Below are 12,481 nucleotides of genomic sequence, written 5' to 3'. Positions count from 1 at the left end.
CAACCGCTTATGAGCTGTAAAGACTTGGGTTGGGCGGGGCTGTGGGAGGTGACGCCGGGAGGTCCCGGCTGAGAGTGCCGGCTGGGGACATGGTGAGTGTGAAGCTGTAACCTTGTGCTAGGGTCGGAGCTGAAGTTTTTCCCCCAGAGCAAGGAAGGCTGCCCCTGGCAGCAACTGCATTCCTTCCTTACTCCTGTTGATATTCATTATATAGTAGGAAATAGGTACTTTAATAGTTTGTCATCAATTATTCTGGTTCTGCTAACTATTCCAGTTATGTAATTTTTCTTTCACCCATATGTGTGTGTATTACAGACATCTAACTACCATACAAGTTCAGATCAATGGAAGAAAAGAGCAGCAAAAATTGAACGGAATGAATCCCAAAAGCAAGAAATTAAAGATGCCTTTAATTTATTTGATGTCGATAGGTCTGGAACCATCGATGTAAAAGAAGGTTCTGAAATTATTTCTAATTCTAAATCATTTTTAAAACCGTATTATTTGTGGCAATCTTTAAGGCTTTCTTTAACAGTAGTCTTCTGAAAGCTTGATATAGAGTCTCTTCAGTGCATATGGTTGCCCTGCGTTAACAAAACAATATCTTGTTAAGCATTTTAATTGTGCTTTATAAATGAGTAGGCAAAAGCCAGGGTGTAACAGTGATGTACCTGATGGCACAGTAGGATTGGAACACAGGCCTGCTGACCTAGTTTTCTATGTTTATGCTCAGTCCATAATAGAAAAGAGAAAAGCTCTTAATAGGGCGTTAAAAAGCTTAAAATAAAATCATGGCATGTTATAATTTATTTTCTTCCTATTTCAGATTGCAATGTGGGCCTTAGGATTTGAACCAAAGGAAGAAGAAATTTTAAAAATGATAGCTGAAATTGATAAAGAAGGAATTGGTACCATTAGTTTTGAAGATTTTTTTGCCATTATGAGTATAAAAATGATATAGTTGTGATTTTATTTTTCGAAGAAATACTAGCAATAACCTGCTACATTTTAGGGCTGCAGCAATCAGAGGTTTCATAGAGAAAGAATTGGAACTAGGTTTTTAAGGATGGGAGATAGGAAGAGCAAGATTAAATATGATTTCAGGGTAGTAATGAGAAGACTATGATGTGGAGAAGAGTTTTCTGTCAGGAAAAAATGAGGCTGTATTGCAGGATAGAGAGAATGGGGCCAGAATTTGGAAGCCTTGAATTCAGCAAACATGTATTGACTGCCTGTTTTTGCCAGGCACTATTCTAAGGAGCATTGCAAGAGACAACCTTCCTGTTTTGAAGCTTACATTTTTGGTAAAGGATCTGAATTACTAGGTTTAATAAGAGATGCATTCTCTACCACCCTGTGCCTCCTGCACTTCAGCAAGCTCTACATTTAAGCACCTTGAGGGCAGATGTGAGTACATAATTGTTAAAAGACCAATAAATAAAATCAGAACTCAGCTACTTGGCACATTGCTGCTTTAGACCCCAAGGATCTAGTAAGTCCAGCTTGATAAAATAAATAAATGAAAGACTATGTAGTTGCTTCTTTTTTAAAAGAGTAAAAAAGATGAAAAAGAAGAAATATTGAAGGCTTTCAAATTATTTGATGATGATGATACTGGAAGTATAACACTAACCAGTATCAAGAGGGTTGCTCAAACTAGGGGAAAATTTAACATGATGAACTTCGGGTAGATTTTGCTTATTTTTATAATTATAATTTATATGTAATTATAACTTGTGATAATTTAGGATTATAATTCTAATTCTAGTTGTACTTATACATTTAAAATAAAATTTGGTTTTGAATATGTGTTTGACTTCATTTATATAATTTTAAATGTATTTCATGTATTTACATTTTGTTTTACAGGAAATGCTTGATGAAGCTGATCATGATGGAGATGGAAAAATAAATGAGGAAGAATTTTCGAGAGTGATGAAAAAGACTACTCTTTATTAATAGTGTTGTTTTGGTCCTTGTGGAAAATTAACAAATTTGTGTTTGTTATATAGTTTTGTACTTTAATATCTGAATGTATTCATTTTAAGTTTTTAGTTTATATGTACACATTGGCTTCTTGATGTCTAATCCATGTAAGAAGTTACACATCTCTACCAGTATGTTGTTAAATCTACAGCATCAAGAAACAAAACATAATGACTTCTTTGAACCATTAATGCAAGAACAGTATTAATTCTACCTGCTCTTTTGAGAACCCTAGGTCACAAGGAGTTAGAATTTTTAAGTTTGATGAAGTTGGCTTCATATCCAAATGAATTTGGCAAACAAACCCTGTATTTTCCTTTTGTGCAACTCAAAAAAACCTGATGAACATTTGCTTTTTAGTCAGTTACTCAAATACGTAAAGTATTAAATAGAACTGTCTGGAAACATTATTTGCTAATTTTCTTCTTTTAGTTGTAAAGAAAATTCAAAACAGCATTTATATCACCCATATTTCCCTGTAAGTTTGACCCTATAGTGAGCACTTAATACCTCTGTGTTAGGACAGGTGGTGTAGGGAGTTTATTTTATTTTATTTTATTTTATTGTATTTTATTTTATTATATTTATATATTTTTTGAGACAGAGTCTCCCTCTGTCACCCAGACTGAAGTACAGTGGTGCGATCTTGGCTCAATGCAACCTCTGCCTCCTGGGCTCAAGCAATTCTCCTGCCTCAGCCTCCCTAGTAGCTGGGACTACAGGCACCCGCCACCATGCCCAGCTAATGTTTTGCATTTTTAGTAGAGACAGGGTTTCACTGTGTTAGCCAGGATGGTCTCAATTTCCTGACCTCGTGGTCCACCTACCTTGGCCTCTCAAACTGCTGGGATTACAGGCGTGAGCCACCGCGCCTGGCCGAGATTTTATGTGTTATCTCAGTTAACATATTACAAGTTGGAAGCTGATTGTATTAGACCCATTTTACATACAAGAAAACTAAAGTTCAGAGAAGTTTTAAACATTCCCCAATTGCCCATTGATAATAAATAAAACATGGATTCCAAATCTTAAGTTCTTATTCTTCATTATACTGCTTCCCTATGGATAAAACTTTCAAGATAACTGTATATTTTCTAACTCATTTTCAATTCTGTGACTCTTCTAATTTCTTCCTTGTGAAAGGGCCAAACTGTTGGGAAATGGAATCCCATACATATAGTCTTTTAACTCCTACTCAGTTGTTTTGAGAGTGGGCCTTGGGCCTGGAACATTTCCTTTGAAGAGACTAAGAGTCCACAGGGTCTGTGCTGAACTTACCATCTTATATAGTAGTATCTTCCTCTGTTTCAGAGTCAATGTGTAGTCCTTTGCTCTGCTTAAGCGTGTGCAGCCGTGTGCATCATATGGCATCTGACCAACCCCACTGCTCTGTCTCCTGTGGGGGAGGGGATGGGGGTCCTTCAGCACAAGAGGAGTGTGTGCAGGCCACCTACCCTGTGTCAGCTGCCAAGAGGGAGCCTCTGGTCAGGGGAGCCTGAAGTCCACTAGGGAAGCTGATCTTGCTCTATCTCTTCTGTATGTGAGCAATGTGTGTTCCACCCGGTGTTTGACTGCATTGTTTTCCTTGGCGACTTTGAAACAAGATGCAGTGGACCGAAGTGCTCAGACTTCTGCTCCTGACAAAGAGGCAACAGATGCCACTTGCTGCACACAAACACCTTCTGATAACCAAATTGTCTTTGGAGCAAGAAAGGCTCATAGCAAATGTAACTGTAGTGATACTACCTGGCTCATTTTTAGCACAACTGAAATGAAAGCTGAAGGTTTTAATTTTGTCTTGTCAACACAAGAGACTTTATTTGATTGAAACTAGAATTGTATGTGCTCATGAGCATAAGTGTTTTCACAGTGTCTTTGATTTCTAATTATGTAACATTTCTTCTAGACCAGAGAAGAACTTGCCTATTAAATGTGTTTCATATGTGAAAATGTTAACCTTTAAAAGGTTAAAAGTATCCATGAACAAGTTCAAAAAGTTCTAAATAAAAGACTCCTTCCTATCGAAGCCCCAGATCTTCCTAAAGACAAGGATTTTTGCCACTTTTTAATGAGTCATTACAGAGAATGCATATTCATATGCACATGTATACAGAATAGTTTTTTCACAAATGATAGCATATTATACACACTGTGTATATTCATTTTTGCACAATATACTTGACAAATAGTTACATAACAATACATATAAAATATCTGTATATTTCATTCTAATGGAATGGCCATATAATTCATTATATCAATTATTATATTTGACAGTCTTCTAAATGTAGACAGTTTCCAACCTTTTGCTTAAATTAATACCCTTATACATATGTTTAATGTGGGAATACCTGTAGAATTAATTCTTACACATGAAGTGATTGAGTTAAAATCAATATGCATTTTAACTTAAATGTTTTTATTTTTGATAGATATTGCCTTCTAAAAAGATTTTTGCCAAATTACATTTCCAAAAATACTATATGAAAATGCCCAAAGTAATATCAAACTTTTTTGATTTCTGTTAATCTGGCAAGTCGCAAATCATACATTTTTCATGCTCATTTCTCTTATGAGAGGCATTGAGTGTTTTTTTTCACAAGTTTAGACTCTATTTGTCTTTTCCTTTTTGTATATTGTCTAACAACGTCCTTTGCCTATTTTTCCACTGGATTTTAAAATTTATTGGTTTGTGGCTGGGCACAGTGGCTCACACCTGTAATTGCAGCACTTTGGGAGGCTGAGGCAGGCAGATCACGAGGTCAGGAGTTTGAGACCAGCCTGGCCAACATGGTGAAACCCCGTCTCTACCAAAAATACAAAGAAAAAGCTGGGCATGGTGGCAGGCACCTGTAATTCCAGCTACTTGGGAGGCTGAAGCAGGAGAATCTTTGAACCCAGGAGGCGGAGGTGGCAGTGAGCAGAGATTGCACCATTGTACTCCAGCCTGGGCAACAGAGCAAGACTGCGTCTCAAAAAAAAATACTGGTTTGTAAGAGTATTTTATATACAAAAGAGATTAATCTTTATCTGTCATATATGTTGCATGCATTGTACCATTTGTTATTTGCCTTTTGATTTGCATTGTGTTTCAGCCTTTACATTTTTTTCTTTTTTAAAAAAAAAAATTTATTTCCATAGGTTTTGGGGGAACAGGTAGTATTTGGTTACATGAGTAAGCTCTTTAGTGAGATTTTGGTGCACCCATCACCTGAGCAGTATCACTGAACCCAATTTGTAGTTTTTTATTTCTCACCCCCTCTCACACTTTTCCCTGAGTTCCCAAAGTCCATTGTATCATTCTTATTCCTTTGCATCCTCATAGCTTAGCTCCCACTTATGAGTGAGAACATATGACATTTGGTTTTCTATTCCTGAGTTACTTCACTTAGAATAATAGTCTCCAGTTCCATCCAGGTTGCTGCAAATGCCATTAACTCATTCCTTTTTATGGCTATGTAGTATTCCATATTGTATATATATATGACAATTTCCTTATCCACTTGTTGATTGATGGGTATTTGGGCTGGTTCCATGTTTTTGCACTGGCGAATTGTGCTGCTATAAACATGGATGTGCAAGTATCTTTTTTGTATGATGACTTCTTTTCCCCTGGGAAAAGTAGTGGAAGAACCAAATTCTGCCAACAACCATGTTGAACGAGCTTTGAAACTGATCTTTTCCCAGTTGACCTTTGAGATAGTACAACTCTAGTTGACACTTTGATTACAACAAGCGAGAGACCCTGAAGCAGAGGAACAAGTGAAGCCACTTGATCAAATGGTATGTCTACTTTCGGTTCTTTAAGGAATCTCCACACTTTTTTTCATAGTGGCTGTATTAGTTTACCTTCCCACCAGCAGTGTAGAAGTGGTCCCTGTTCAACGCATCCACAGCAACATCTATTATTTTTTGATTTTTTGATTATGGTCATTCTTGCAGGAGTAAAGTGATGTCGCATTGTGGTTTTTTATTTGCATTTCCCTGATCATTAGTGATACTGAGCATTTTTTCATATGTTTGTTGGCCATTTGTATATCTTCTTTTGAGAATTGTCTATTTGTGTCCTTAGACCACTTTTGATGGCGTTGTTTTTTTTCTTGCTAATTTGTTTGAATTCCTTGTAGGTTCTGGATATTTGTCCTTTGTGTATAGATTGTGAAGATTTTCTCCCACTCTGTCAGTTGTCTGTTTACTGTGCTGACTATTCCTTTTGCTGTGCGGAAGCTCTTTAGTTTGATTAAGTCCCACCTATTTACCTTTTGTTTTTGTTGCGTTTGCTTTTGGGTTCTTGGTCATGAAGTCTTTGCCTAAGCCATTGTCTAGAAGGGTATTTCTGACGTCATCTTTTAGAATTTTTATAGTTGCAGGTTTTAGATTTAAGTCTTTGATCCATCTTGAGTTGATTTTTTTTTGTTGTTTTTTTTTTTTGTTTGAGATGGAGTCGTGCTCTGTCGCCAAGACTGGAGTGCAGTGGTGGGATCCTGGCTCACTGCAACCTCCGCTTCCCGGGCTTAAGTGATTCTCCTGCCTCAGCCTCCTGAGTAGCTGGGACAATAGGTGTGTGCCACCACACCCAGCTAAATTTTTGTATTTTTAATGGAGACAGGGTTTCACCATGTTGGCCAGGATTGTCTCAATCTCTTGACCTCGTGATCTGCCCACCTCGGCCTCCCAAAGTGCTGGGATTACAGGCGTGAGCCACTGCACATGTCCTTGAGTTGATTTTTATATAAAGTGAGAGATGAGGATTCAGTTTCATTCTCTTACATGTGGTTTGCCAATTATCCCAGCACCATTTGTTGATTAGGGTGTCCTTTCCTCACTTTATGTTTTTGTTCGCTTTAATGAAGATCAGTTGGCTGTAAGTATTTGGGTTTATTTCTGGGTTCTCTATTCTATTCCATTGGTCTATGTGCCTATTTTTATGCCAGTATCATGCTGTTGTGGTGACTATGGGCTTATAGTATAGTTTGAAATCCAGTAATGTGATGCCTCCAGATTTGTTTTTTTTTTTTTTTACTTAACCTTGCTTTGGCTATGCAGGCTCTTTTTTGGTTCCATATGTATCTTAGGATTGTTTTTTCTAGTTGTGTGAAGAATGATGGTGGTATTTTGATGGCAATTACATTGAATGTGTAGATTACTTTTGGAAATATGATCATTTTCACAATATTGATTCTACCCAAGCCTCTACATTTTAAGTTTACTTCATGAGATGATTTCTACAGATGTTTGTACTGTGTAATAGTAAAATGGCAATGCTTTGTCTTTTAACAGTATTTAGTCTCATAATGACCATATGACTCTTACCAGACTATGGCCTAATTCTAAGAGTAAAAAAAGAAAGGAGCTTTTAAAAAAAAAAAAAATAAATCATGCCATTGAATTTTCCATTTGAAACAGAATCATCTTCACTTTTTAGTTGAGATGATCTAGATTTAAGCCCATACTGGAGTAAGGGAAAGTTTTGTAAGTTTTAGATCTATTTATTTAAATCTATCCCTCTGTGTTTTAGGGATAATTTCTTGTACACCCAATTAAAATGCCTCAAACCCTAAGAATGGCCCTGGGAATATTACTAGAACACAAAAATCAAAGACCAGGACAGAACTCTTGAGCTATTCTGGAACATATTCAGGCCTCTGTGATTGCCTTGCAGAAACTGACCCTTTTATGGTAGATAAGTTGAAATTTGATAGAGTGCTTACATCTCAAAATGCTTCCCTACTCAAAATAGTTTAAATTTATAAATTTTATTTTTTAAAAAAGGGAAAATTATAACTATTTTATGGTTTCACAGTCAGGTAAAGGTAGATAAGGTAAGAGTCTGAGACTGTAACTTATATGTCAGATAAGAAGGGTTGGATAATTTTAGCCAAAGACCACAGAATTTACTTGCTTTAATTCCAAAACAAATTCAAGCATATCTAGTTCTCTATGTTTCTCCTCCTCTTTTCAGAGCAAGATAAAATTCATCAATATATGGACAATTTAAGAGGGTTTTACTCCAACAATTCCTGAGGAACCTAATTCTCCAGCAACCATGTGAACAAGCTTTGAAACTGATCTTTTTCCAGTTGACCTTTGAGATAGTACAACTCTAGTTGACACTTTGATTACAACAAGTGAGAGACCCTGAAGCAGAGGAACAAGTGAAGCCACCCCTGGATTTCTGATTTACAGAAACTGTGCAATAACAATTATTTTAAGCTACTGAGTTATGGGACAGTTACACAGCAACAGATTACTGATATAGTCCTCCATCTTGAGACTTGTGTGTTAACTTCTCACCTACTGAATGGCTAGATATACAAGGAACCAACTAAGAGTTCTACCAAATATTAAATAAAAATGAGATTAAGTAGACTTATTACATGATGGCATATTTAAAATAGCAATATCATTTATTAGGGTGCTCCTCTTTTATAACTGTTTGCTTGTCACACACTCATCTGAAACTCAGTGAGTTTGCTGCCTCTTTCTGTAGCTTAGATATCATGGGGACTTTAGTTCACCAATGAGAGGACTATTAAGAACTTTTTTAAAAGTTCCATTTTGCGGTTCATGCAACCCTGAAGCTACCGCTCAAGTAGTTTCTTCCTCTGAGCTGTTGTTTGGTACAGATGTCCTGGAGTTCTGATTTATATTTTAGTTGTAACAAGCAGATTGTTGGCAATTAAATTAACCACCTGCTAGGTTTCAGGTAGCATCAGAAGTGGGGTAAATTTATGGTTTGGGCTGACAGAACTTTTGCAACTGCAAAAGAAAGACTGATAATGAACACATCAAAGAGGCCACAGCACCCAATTTCAGTTCTTGCTTTCATTCCAGAATGGATGAAACTTCATATTGGATGGATCACAATCAAGTCTGAGAATAAGCAGAAAACAGGGTATATAAGGAAATAGAGGAAAAGCTAAATGATTCTTTAATTATTTAAGAAATTGAATCTGAAAATAAACACTTTTCCATAAAGAAAACTCTAGGCCCAAATAATTTCATTGGTGATTATTACCATTTAAGGAAAACTATTTTTAATTCTTTCAGAGAATAGAAAAAGAGGTAACGCTTCCAAACTTGGTTTGTGAGGTAGGCAACAACTTGTTACCAGAACCTACAAGGATAGTTGATTATTTCTACAAGGATAGAACCTACAAGGGTAGTTCAAACCTAATTTGGTTTGTGCCAGGAAAACCAAATTGTTTAGCATTTGAAATTTGATTAATGGAATATATCATATTTTCAGAAATAAAAAATCATGTAATAATTTTAATAGAAGAGAAAACCCACACTTGATAAAATTTAACCTCCATTTATGATTAAAACTCAGGGCCAACAAAAAACAGGAGAGAATTTCTGTGAACAGCATAAGGGTATCTTGAAAACCTATAAACATCAATTAAACTGTAAAACATGGAAAACTTTCTAAGATGAGGAATAAGAACAGAATGTCCTTTATTCAACATTGTATTGAAGTACTAGCCAGTACAATAAGGTAAGAAAAGGAAAAATATACATAAAGGCTGGAAAGGAAGATTTAAAATTTTATTTGCAGGTGACATGATGATACATACAATAGAAAATCCAAAAGAATTTATATAGATTGCTGAAAGTGAGGTTGTGATGCAAATACAAACACAGACACAATTGTATTTTTATGTATCAGGTACAAATAATAAAGAGACCATAACATTTTAAAAAATATAAAATTTCAGGACTAAATCTAATGAAGATATGCAGGTCTTCTACATAAAAAAACTATTAAAAAGTATTGAGAGAAACTAAAGAAGACAAATGGAGAGATATTATTATGTTCATGGGTTGGAAGTCTCAATATTATAAATACATTAGTTGTCTGCTTATTGATCTACAGATATCATGCAATCAAAATTCTAGATTGTGTTTTTGTGTAGAACTTGACAAGTTGATTCTAAATTTTACGTGGAAATCCAAGGGGACAATGCACAACCAAAGGACACGTAAGAGGACTAGCTTGCCTGAATTACAAGACTAAATATAGATCCATAGTTATCAAAATAGTGTGGTATGGACTAGGATAGACTAGTGGACCAGTGGAATAGAATAGAAAGTCCTGAAACATACCCATACTTATATGACTTAAGACAAAGGTGGCTTTATAGAGAAGAGGGACATTTTCATTATAATGGTTTCAAGTCAATAGTATATTCATAAGAAATTCAAAAGAAATTTTGACCCCCAGTCTCACACCATACATACAAATCAATTCTAGATGATTGTGGGTTTAGATATGAAAGGCAAAAAGATAAAGCTTCTAGGAGAAAATGTAGGAAATATCATTTTTTATAATGATTTGTAATAGAATGGCATTGTTGTCAGAGAATTTGATCTGAAAACAATTCTTCGAAATTTGTTGGAACTCTGTTGTTTTTAAAGCTTGTCCACAAGTGATTTGACATTCCTCTCATCAACAGGTAGAGTCTTAATTTCCCTCCCCTTGAATATGGATGTCTTCAGTGACCTGCTTTTACCCAATAGAATCTGGTAAAGGTGACACTACATGACTTCTGAGGATAGGTTAGAAAAGGAGATATAGCTTCTGCCTGGCTGTCTATCCTGGCACCCAACCTTGAAACCTAGCCACCATCCCAAGTCAGGGAGCTATATAGAAAGACCATATTTTGGTGTTCTGGACATAGTACCATAGAGGTTCCAGCCAAGAGCTAGCATCAACTACCAAACAGATAAGTTAGCTAACCTTTGGGCCATCCTAGCTAATGCTGAGTAGGACATAGTAGACAATCTGCCCCACTAAGCCCTGCCCAAATTGTAGATTCATGAACAAAATAAATACTGTGATTGTTGTAGACCAGTGAGTTTTGGGGTGGTTATTTAAACAATAGAATAGTACATGCATCTTAGAGTTATTACGGTTTACCTTTAATTACTACTTTTAACAATTCTCTAAAAATGGAATAATTTCTCAACAGATTAGCTCTGTTTATCTCCCTCATCTACTGTGCTACTGTCATGTGTTTTACTTCTAAATATATTCGAATCCTTACAAGGTATAATTATTATTTTTTGTCTTTTATAAACTGGTGCTCTTCATTCTTTTATGCTGGCTTGTGGTTCCATCTGGGATAATTTTCATCAGCCTAAATAACTCTTTGGTATCGTGGTGAAGATCTGCTGGTGATAAATTCTCTCAGCTTTTGTCTGCAAAGGCCTTACTTTTTGCCTCCATTTTTGAATAATATTTTTACTGTGTATAGACTTCTAAGTGGCAAGGTAAGAAGTTATTTTTTCTTTTAGCATTTTAATTCCATTTCATTATATTCCAATTTCCATAATGTCTGTTGAAAAGTAAGCTAATATTAAGTTGGTACAAAAGTAATTTTTGCCATTACTTTTATGGCAAAAACTGCAATTACTTTTGCACCAACCTAATAACTTTATCGTTGCTTTTTTGAAAATAACATGTGGCTTTTCTTTTTATTAGAATCACTCAATTCTGAGTGATTCTAAGACTTGTCTATTTGTCTTTGTTATTAGCAACTTAAATATGATGTACCCATGTGTGGTTTTCTTTATAATTTTATTCTACACAAGGTTCATAATGTCTTGATTCTGTGGTTTCATGTCTTTTAGCAACTTTGGAACATTTTTAGAGCCAGTATTTCTTCAAATGTTATTTCCAAATAATCATATCCTCTCTATTTCTAAGATTCCAATTATAAGTGTTAGACTTTATCATTGTTTTTCATGTATCTCTCATACTCTTTTCTGTATTTTCCATCCCTTTGCCTTTCCGTGCTTCAAACTAAGTAAGTTTGTTGACTTGTTTTCCAGTTTACTGGAAGTTCTCTGTTCTGCTGCATCTAATAGATTCCAGGTCTTTGTTGAAATTATCAATATTTCCTCTGTTTTTCTTTTTGTTTGTTTGTTTTCTTTTCTTTTCTTTTGAGACAGAGTCTCACTCTGTCACCCAGGCTGGAGTGCAGTGGTGTGATCTTGGCTCACTGCAACCTCCACCTCCTGAGTTCAAGTCATTCTTGTGCCTCAGCATCCTGAGCAGCTGGGATTACTGATGTGCACCAGCATGCGTGGCTAATTTTTGTATTTTTAGTAGAGACGGGGTTTTGCCATGTTGGCCAGGCTTGTCTCGAACTCCTGGCCTCAAGTGATCTGCCTGCCTCAGCCTCCCAAAGTGCTGGGATTTCAGGCATCCTCTGTTTTATTGAACACATTAATGATCTTTATTTTCAACTCCCTATCTGATTACTTCAATGTTTTCATTATCTTTAGGTCTATTATTATTGTACTTTTAAAAGTGTAGCTTTTAGTTATTTGGTCCTGTTTTTTAGCCAGATATGAGTGAAATATTGTAGCGCCTATACATACTGTTACTTTCCTCCAAAGAAGATTAAGTTTTCTTCCAGCAGGTGGATAAGATATAAGAGGATCATTTTGATTCTTTGGAGGAATGAGGATAGTTTTAGTCATTATTAAG

The 12,481-nt window shown here is 35.7% G+C and overlaps 1 long non-coding RNA gene across 2 annotated transcripts; it reads left to right on the top strand.

Moving 5' to 3' along the window:
* Positions 1-35: 35 nt before the first annotated feature.
* Positions 36-2,394, top strand: LOC135970994 (uncharacterized). Of its 2 annotated transcripts, XR_012435355.1 has the most exons (4): positions 36-92; positions 316-457; positions 827-1,407; positions 1,870-2,394. It is a non-coding gene; the product is annotated as an uncharacterized lncRNA (long non-coding RNA). The 2 variants fall into 2 exon arrangements; XR_010586979.2 differs by having other exon boundaries at positions 316-1,407.
* The last annotated feature ends 10,087 nt before the right edge of the window (positions 2,395-12,481 follow it).

Source organism: Macaca fascicularis, chromosome 5, assembly GCF_037993035.2.
Source record: "Macaca fascicularis isolate 582-1 chromosome 5, T2T-MFA8v1.1".
Lineage (NCBI taxonomy): Eukaryota > Metazoa > Chordata > Mammalia > Primates > Cercopithecidae > Macaca > Macaca fascicularis.
This window is presented reverse-complemented; position numbering and strand designations above follow the sequence as displayed.